The sequence below is a fragment of the Equus asinus genome, chromosome 2 (assembly GCF_041296235.1).
Source record: "Equus asinus isolate D_3611 breed Donkey chromosome 2, EquAss-T2T_v2, whole genome shotgun sequence".
NCBI classification, from domain to species: domain Eukaryota; kingdom Metazoa; phylum Chordata; class Mammalia; order Perissodactyla; family Equidae; genus Equus; species Equus asinus.
The window spans coordinates 54111622-54119238 of NC_091791.1; the positions used below are offsets into that span (position 1 = coordinate 54111622).

The following is a 7617-nucleotide window of genomic DNA, read 5'->3' on the forward strand; positions in this document are numbered from 1 at the left end:
CCCACTGCCATTAAAATTGAAAATAATTCATTAATTAGTTGCTTAAGGAATATCCCAAACTGGTTTATAAGAGCAACTGACAATTTTGTCATATATCTAGCTCTTGTCAAAATCTGTGTTTTTGGTTTTGAATATTTGGTTTCTTATTCAGACATGTCTGAAATTAACTGAATTTGTTTTTCACTTTTTCATTTTAGTTTTTGGATGAGCTGAACTTGTGATGTTGTAGAAATTCCCTTTGCATACTTTAGTTCTGCTGGACATTGTTATCAGATTGCAGGCCTGCCATATATAAGGTTGGGTAAGTTATGCACTGCATAACCCCCTGGGCAGTGTGTGTCTATAATCTATGTGAGTACCCCCCTTGGAAGTATTCAGTACACAACGAGCATGGCTACAGAGACTTAATCAGTGAGTAATTTTAAGCCATGAAAATTGAGTGCTAATCACTGATATCACCTAATGACCACTGAATGTATCAAATTAGTGAAAATCTGTTCAGTTTGGATTTTCCCTTTCCAATTTTAACTAACTTTGCTTCATGCCCATGAGATGAAATGGTTTTGATAGAAACAGACTGACACATAGAAAATGCATGCACCTTGGTTCCCTGAGTAACCAGGCTAAGAATAGTTTTCTTTGCTATTTCCTAGTTTCCTCTAATGAGGGCCAATATAAGGATGCAAATACCAAATGTAACCTACAAATCCCAAGAAATCATTATTTTATGACACTTTTAGTGTACTTTTGCAGATACTCAGATTAGAAAGCATTTCAGATATTTGCATGAATCTAATAATTTCTGTGGTCTTGTGTGTGTGTGTGTATGATTATTTTCACTTATTGGATTTAAAAAAGAGCATATGAAAGACTGATGCATAAGTTTTGGCTGGCTACCAGTGATAAAAAAAAGTTTCCCAAACTATAGCACTCAAGGTTTTCTAGTTAAAACAAACTTTTAAAATGTATACTACAAATTAATTGTGTCTATAATGCTTGTAATCAAGTATTTGATTATTTATTATTCTTGCTATTCACACTTATTGCAATATTAAATTCTCTCCTTTGAAAGCATTTTGCTCCATGCATTTGCTTACTTAGTAATTAATTTACTTTACAGACAGCTTGAAAAGCACTCCTTGGATATTATTCATTTGATATTATTCAACTTGTTCATTATTTACTAAAGAAAGATTTGGAAGCAAAGTCCAAATGTAGCACATGATAAGTTGTAGAGTGTTCTTCATAAACTTTGGAGCATACATTGTGTTTACTAAAACTTTTATATATGTTACGAGTCTCATTTTAATATTTCTTTTTATACATTGCCAAAAGGACATATATTTGCAAAGTGTGTATCAGCCACAGATATCTGCCAAGGTTTCTATATGCATAGAGAGTGGGAAGAGGCAATTTGTTGCCTAGAAATGCAACTTTCAGGACATTGGCTATTCTCTAGAGTAAGCTAACTTATCACATATATAATACATGTTTACAGCTAGAAACTAAACATTCTCTTTTGATAGGAAAAACATTATGGAAAACCTAAGGCATATTATAATTAGCTACCTACAATGCAAACACCTTTCAGCATGGTAATGGAACTATTTATGTCTGGCTAGAACTAGACACGAAGCAATTTGGCTTTATCTGTGTAAGTGCTTATGACAAGTCCTACTGAACACACTGCTCTCATTTTCACCCCAAGGCTGTTAATGATCACTGCCTTGAGGAGGATTAAAATAACAGGATAGGCAGATTGGGAAAGCCTCATGACGTTCAGCTGTGGGAAGTAAGAACAAAGCATAAATTGTTCCTAAGGCCATTTGTCTTTATCTGCCAGAACTTAAAAGAATTTTGGCAAAGTTCTAATGCTACTCAAGCAAGGTCAAAAAGACTAATAGATGGCATAAAATGTTACAAGTGAAGATTTTGATATCTAAAGGTGATGATGTCTGCCTAGGTCCATATCTCCTAATATTTCCTCCCAAAACAACAGAGAACAAGAATGGAAAAATAAAATTACACAAAACCTTTTGCTCAGCATAACTTAAATACAGAGAATGCCCAAGTTTCAGTATGATTGTAAGTAAAAAAGAAAAGACACAATTGGATAAAGTGGAAAGTATGAACACGGGATTTTATATCCAGTTAAAGTTTCCTACGAGTATCAGTGTTATGGAAAAACAATTTTAACAAGTAAAAACTTAGACAATTTTGCACCCATGAGCTCTTCCTGATGAATCTATTAGATGATGAGATATATCCAGCCAATAAGTGTCTACAAAAACAGCAATAATTCTGTTGGTGAGCATTTTAATATATAAACAAAGATCTAAGACTAAATGAAAAATGGGAATGAAGGTGGAAGATATGTATAAATGTTTTATGTTTTAAAATAGTTATGACAAAAATTAATCATATAGTAGGTCACAAAGAAATTATCCATAAGTTCCATAAGGTAGAAATTTATAAGCACTACTCTTGTATTACAATGTAATAAAATCAGAAATTACTAACAAAAACAAAACACAAAAAAGCTCTTCTACTTGGAGATTTAAGTTAAGGAATGATTAGTTGAAAGGGAAATACAAGCTGACATTACAGAATTTCTAAAAAAATAATGAAACCACCACATATTGGAGAAATTATTAAAGTGATTTGAGGAAAATACACATCACTAAAGAATTTTTTCTGTCAAAATGAAAGAATGAAAATAAATGAATTAAATATCCAGCCCCAAAATGGAGGAAAGGAATAACAAAGTAAATGAAAAGCACTTAAATATGGTGATGGGTAAAAATTGGACTACTGGGAGTGAGCACAATGAAATGTATTCAGGGACCGATAAATAATAATGTACACCCGAAATTACACAATGCTATAAACTATTATAATCCCAATAAAATTACTTGGGAAAAAAAAACTTATAACCCCTCCCAAAAAAGAAAATATAAAGAAGGAAGCAATAAATATAGAAGCAGAATTTCATGAGGTAGAGAATAGGAAAAAAGTTATAGACCTAATTAATTAATCAAAATTCTCTTTTTTAAATGAGAAAAATATACAAGTTACTAGATAACTTTATCAAGAAAAAGGGAGAATGAAAAAATATAAAAAGAAGACATGTCAAGGGGAAAGTAACCATTGAAATAAAGTAAAAAAAAAAAAAAATCATGAGGCTTCTTTGCAGACCTCAATGCAAATAAATTTGAAAGCCTAGAACAGATGGATAATTTCCTAGGGAAATGCAGATTACCAAAATAAACCCCACTGAAATGAAAGCCTAAATAATCCAATTTCCAAAGAAAAAGTAGAAATAGTTATTAAGAACCCTCTGCTTCCTCCCCCCGAAAAGCACCAGTTCAGTTAAATTTACGGGAGAATTCTACAAAACCTTCAAAGACACAGTAGACCCAATACCCTATATACTGTTTCAGAGCATGGAAAATTTATTTCCTTTTATGGACAAACATAATATTGATGTTTAAACCTGATGAAAAATGTCCAAAAATAGGCTGATATCAATGATGTATATCAATGTAAAGATATTAAATAACATATAAGAAAATAGAATCCAGAGCCATATTAAAATAACAGTACACCACGGCCAAGTGGTATTTATACTAGATTTATAAAATTGGTTGAATATTAGGGTATCTATTAAAAACATACACCATATTAATACATCTAAGGAAAAACAACACATGAGTATCTTCATAGATGCTTATAAAAAGACTTTTACAAAATTCAAAGTCACTTCCTGCTAAAAAACACCCAAGAAAATAGTGATAGTGAAAATAGCGATTGAGGAACAATTTTTAAAAATTATGTATGTATATAATTTTTAAAGATTTTTGAAGAACATATATACAAAATTATAAATATAAAATTTTGGGGGGCTGGCCTCATGGCCGAGTGGTCAAGTTCACGCACTCTGGTTCGGAAGCCCAAGGTTTCGCTGGTCCGGATCCTGGGCAGGGACATGTTGAGGTGGTGTCTCACATGCTACAACTAGAAGGACCCACAACTAAAAATATACAACTATGTGCTGGGGGGATTTGGGGAGAAAAAAGCAGAAAAAAAATCTTTTAAAATATGTATCTTTATATGTATATAATATAAACACATATGTACGTATATAAATATACATATATATACACACACACATATCTTTATCATAAAGCCAGTATCTTCCTTAATGAGAAAAATACTAGAGGCATTTTCACAAAGGGCAGGAAAGAACCAAAGATGCCTACTGTATCTACGTTATTCAATATTATACTGCAGCTATCAGCCAATGCAATTATATGAGAGAAATGCTTTGGAGTCATAACTGTGGGTAAAGAAGAAAGAGAAATATCTTCACTTGCACATAATTTGCTGGATTCTTGGAAAACCCTACAGAATCAATGATACAAATAACTTGAACAATAAAATAATTCAGTTAGATGGCAGGATATAAAATTTACACACAGAAATCAGTAACCCCATTTACAATGTGCATCACATTAAAACAAAAAAAGTTTAAAATCCCCCTGAAAGACACAAAAGTAGACTTGAGTAAATGGAATGACATGCACAGTTCTTGGCTAGAACAACTAAGTATTATAAAGATGTCTGTCCTATCAGTTATTTTATAAACAATACATTCCCAATAAAAATACCAAGAAGCTTTTTGATGAAGTTGGACAAACTAATATTAAAGTTCTTATAGAAAAATTAACAAGCAAGAATAGGTAAGAAGATACAGTAAGAGCTGAACTATGAGGGAGTCTGCCCTTAGCAGACGTTAAAGTATAGAATTAAGGCACAAAATTAAATCAAAATGGTGCTGGTGGAGGAAAAGGCAAACAAGCCAGAGAAATAGTATTAAAAGTCTTGAAATAGGCTCCAATGCATATGAAAATGTAGCAAATGATAAATGTGGCATCTCTATTCACCAGGACAATGATGGACTCGTCATTTTTTTAAAATTTTCAAAACTGGCTTTATTCATAACATTATCAAAAAAACTCCCACCCCCTGGAAATGAGCTAAAAAAATGAACAAAATCTGCCTTTCACCTCCCTGTTCTTACTTCCTCCCATTCCCTTCAAATAAAAGGGAAAAAAGAAAAACAAGATAAAACACTGAACAACAAAAAATGCCTTCAAAGCCCCCAAATCTAGGAAGTGCATTTCCCCAGGGGGAAAGGGAATTCACACTGCAGCGGCTGGGGGTAGAACAGAGATCTTCCAGTTACCCTGCAAAGACAGGCACGGAAAACAGAAAAAGAAACACAAAAGGAAACAGAATAGCTCACCAGGCAATCTGGAGGGGCAGGGAGCCAGAAAAGAGGGGTGGGTGGGTGGTCGAGCTGGCAGGACAGGAGCAGGCAGGAGACGACTGTGAAAATTACGGTAAAGATGGAGGGAGGGTAACAACAGAACAGTTTGGTGTCCTTCCACAGCCCTGGGTTAAAATAATCCCTCCTACACCCCTGTCCACCTACTCTTGAGCAGCCCACAAGAAGGTGAAGTGGGACAGGGAATCAGGGGCAGCAACCCGCCCAGCTGAGATGTGTCGATGGCAATGCCCAGAGTGAATGAGCAGCCCCCTGCCCCACTCCCTTTTTTCCTCCCTCTCTCTCCTCCTAATACACTCTTTTTTTAGAAAACGGAATACTATGACGTCACTCTAACCCAGTCCCGTAAGTACCACCCAGGGGCCTGTTAAAACCGCTGTTGCAGTCTACACAGAAATTAATAAATAATAATCTACACCTGAAATTAGACAATGTTATAAACCATTATGACCTCAATAAAATAATTCGGAAAAAAAGAAACCACTGTAGGACGGAGAGCAGGAACTTTTGTAGTGGGTGGGCCCTGCAAGGTATTGGCTTTTGGGAAACCCCGCTCTGTTGTGCTGATGCCTGGTCTGTTGGTTCTTTTTGGATCACCTTGATTTGTCTTCCTTTAAATAGGGAATCATCTTAGGCCAGGGAAGTCCACACTGATTCTTTGTCTGAGAAATCTGTATATGGCAAACCGTTTGCCACCGAGTACGGTAGCACGTTGACTGAACCACAACCATGAGAGTGTTTCCAGCACTTCTGCTGTTGCACAATAGTCTACATTGCCAGCACAGATGAACGGGCATCAGCCTCTGTCTTCTCAGTGGACAGGATCACTGGGCCAGCATTGCCTGGAGGTGAAATCGTCGTCATCTGCTTCTCTATCTCCTTTGCTACTAGCTCGTTTAGCTTCTCAGCTTCTTCCTCCATCTCCCTGACTCGGGCTTTGATTGCCTCCAGCTCTACATCCTTAATGGCGCTTTCTCCAGGGTTACCCTCCACCAGTCCCAGCTCCACCCTCCCCAAGGCTCCAGGAGGCTCCTGGGCTAGGTTTAGGACCCGGGGGGCAGAGGGTGTGCAGCGACTCCTCTTAGTGCTGGGATTCAGGCTTGGACTCCAGCAGCAGCTCCTCATTGTCCGTTGAATAAATGGTGCTGGGAGAAAGGGTTGCCAGTGGAAGACAATACAGTTGGATCCATCTCTCACACCATTCAGGGAAGAAACTCCAAATGGATCAGGGGTGTATTAGAAGAATATATGAGTAAATTTCTTTATAACCTTCATCTAGGGAAACACTTTCTAATTAAGTCTCAAAATCCAGATGCAATAAAAGGGAAGATTTATAAAGTTAACTACAAAAATACAAAACATTTTTATGGCAAAAACGGCATAAAAATGGTCAAAGGAAAACTGACAGATTGGCTGAAAATACATTCAACATAATTAAGAAAAAGGCTAATATCCTTAAATGTAAATAATTCTTTAAATTTGAGGGACAAAAATTCAAAACTCACTGGAAAAATAAGAAAAAGATATTACCAGACATTTTATAAAACATATGTAGATGAAAATGTCCCTTAAACATATGAAAAGTGTTCAAGTGTATTAATTATTAGAGACATTAGATAAACCCTTGTTGGATTGGTGAAAATTAAAAAATGTGATGACATTTTATTGGTGAGGTTGTAGGGAAACATATTCTCATTTATGGCTGAAGAGAATGCAAACTGGTACCACCCTTCTACAGGGCGATTTCCCAATACATAATGCTATAGACTGAAGTATGTGTCTCCCTAAAATCCATATGTTGAAACCTAATCCCCAGTGTGATGGTATTTAAAGGTGGGGCCTTTGGGTGGTGATTAGGTTATGAGAGACTGGAATTGGTACCTTTATAAAAGATACCCCAGAGAGCATCCTTGCCCCTTCTCCACGTAGGGCACAGTGAGAAAATGGTGATCTATGAACCAGGAAGTAGGTCCCCCCAAGACACTGAATTTGCTAGCACCTTGATCTTGGAATTTCCAGCTTCCAGAACTATGAGAAATAAATTTCTGTTTTTATAAGCCACCTGGTCTATGGTATTTTGTTATAGCAGCCCAAAAGGACTAAGACTGAAATTGGGATTGAGAAGTGGGGTGTGGCTGTAACAAACACCTAGTGGCTTTGGAAATGGGTAATAGCGAGACGATAGAAGAGTCTTGAGGTACATGCTAGAAAACACCTACATTGCTGTGAATGGACAATTAAGTGTGATTCTGGTGAAGGCTCAGAAAGAA

At 36.0% G+C, this 7617-nt stretch overlaps 1 pseudogene; it reads right to left on the bottom strand.

Annotated features, from left to right (window-relative positions):
• Positions 1-5799: 5799 nt before the first annotated feature.
• On the bottom strand, positions 5800-6472 carry LOC123275747 (polyadenylate-binding protein 2 pseudogene; annotated as a pseudogene).
• Positions 6473-7617: the final 1145 nt, after the last annotated feature.